This window comes from Morone saxatilis, unplaced genomic scaffold (genome assembly GCF_004916995.1).
Source record: "Morone saxatilis isolate NCDOM2014 unplaced genomic scaffold, NCSU_SB_2.0 Contig19, whole genome shotgun sequence".
Classification (NCBI taxonomy): domain Eukaryota; kingdom Metazoa; phylum Chordata; class Actinopteri; family Moronidae; genus Morone; species Morone saxatilis.
Window position 1 is genome coordinate 798,993 of NW_023339751.1, and position 2,001 is coordinate 800,993.

General features: G+C 48.1%; 1 protein-coding gene across 1 annotated transcript in view; it reads right to left on the reverse strand.

The window, feature by feature from the left end:
- Nucleotides 1-1,019, reverse strand: part of xpo1b (exportin 1 (CRM1 homolog, yeast) b) — a gene marked incomplete at its 3' end in the record, with an annotated part of 23,494 nt that extends 22,475 nt beyond the window's left edge. Inside the window, 1 exon segment of the mRNA XM_035664223.1 lies at nucleotides 407-1,019.
- Between the last annotated feature and the right edge of the window lie 982 nt (nucleotides 1,020-2,001).

Genomic DNA, 2,001 nt, shown 5'->3' on the forward strand with positions numbered 1-2,001 from the left:
ACACACACACACACACACGTGCCCCCCCCATGTGGTCCGCCCCCCCCCGGTGGATCAGACTAACATCCACCTCACCGCCTGTTGGGGAAGTTTGAGCTAATGCTAACACACACACACACACACACACACACACACACATTAACGGAGCTGATCGAACAGGTTACTGATCGATCAGCTTATCGATCCGGTCCGTTGCTGTTCTCCAGTTTCGGTTCCGTTAAAAGCAGCTCGCGCATCCTGACGCGAAGCTAGCCGCGTTAGCCACGGATGCTAACGCGTTAAAAAAAAAAAAACTAACAACAAAAAAAACAAACAACCAGAAAAGATTTAAACACAAACAAACAAACAAACAAACAAACAAACAGTGACAGAACAAGCAGCCGTGAGTCGGTCGGGTCAGCCCTACCTGGAGCCGCGGCGGGGGGGGGAAACTGCCCGGGAAGAAGCTTTAATGGGTTTAAATATCAATAAATACAACTGGCGGGTTCCGACGATCACGGCGACGCGTCGCTCCGGTTCATCGTCCGGTAATGTGGCGCTCCGGTGAGGTAACGGTCGGGGCTCCGGTGGGTCTGACGCCTCCTCGCTCCTCTCTAACGACTAACTCGCAACCGGTTGAAACCGGTTCAGACCGGGAGATTCCATCTCGGGTTAGTTTGCAGCCGATGGCGCCGCGTAAAGTTTGGACCGCGGGTCACGCCCCCTCCGCGCTCTGATTGGCTGCGGCGGCGGAGGAGACGTCCTACTCGGCGTGTGATTGGCTGCCGCGGCTGTCGGTTTGTTTCAATTCGCTCAAGCGCCCACGCGTCTGCTCCTGCCCGCAGAGAAAAAGAGGGCAGACTCCCCGGTGGAAATGGACTTGTTCTGGACTCCCGCTTATCAGAACAGCGAATAAGTAATGTTTATAGCGTCTCCCGAGGGTTCAGTTACACATTAAGCTCCTTTAATGTAAGCATTATGCGTTAAAACGTGCACACAGAGGCGCCAAACTAACGCAACACAACGATTTAATGCTACTTTTTAATACAGCACAGTGGCAGTTTCATGCACGAACACTTTTATTTATTTGTTGGTTTTATTGTGTGTGTCCCCCCCCCCCAGCTTTCACTGATGTGATAAACCGCATGTACCATTCATTTGCCTGTTGCTTGTAAGCTGGTAATTTTCCACCAGCCACGAGTGGGAGTGGTTACATGATCATGAACGCACGGGGTTAGAAAAACGACCTGGAGGAGAGGATTTGTTTCCCAACAGCACCAAAAGTGTTGGTCCGATGCATCAAAGTGCAGCGTGAGTCCGCAGCACGGACCCGCGGTGCAGCTGCGTGCTGTGTGTGCGTGTTTTGGGCTAATTGGGATCCGTATATAACCTCGTGCACGGCTGTCAATTGAGGATGCAAACATGACAGCGTTTTTTTTTTTTTCTCCTCCTTTGTGATCACGTGGTGCAGCGCGCTACTTGATGGAAAAATACTGGATTTGGTGTGTAGTGGAGACAGTACACAACCCAGTAAAGTCATTCAGGGAAGGGCGTTTTTGAGTCTTTACCCAGCAACACTGTCCGCAGCTCGTCCCTGCGTGTGAAACATGTCCTTCATGGTCTTTACAAGAAGTCTGAAATGCACATTTGTGTCCTTTTCGTGCTTTAATTGAATATGAGCAGTTGATGGAAAGCTTAGTTTTGGAGTTGCAGCTGATGCTTTGTAATGATTCAGCTCATCCTGTGTGCTGGTGCTTTAATGCATTGTGAGGCAGTTTATTTATAAAGCACATTTCATTCACAATAAGTAGATTAAGGTGCTCAACCTTCTTCCTTAAGGGACCCATTTTGTATCATTTAATTAACAGGTGACTCCTCATTAAGTGATATATTTTATGGATATTTCATGTTATATTAAAAACTGTACAATGATGATGACAAAACCGGAGATTAGGATGAGTTTTGAGCAGATTATTTCCTGTTTAGGGAACTTTTTATACAATTCTCTGTCTGTATTCTGTA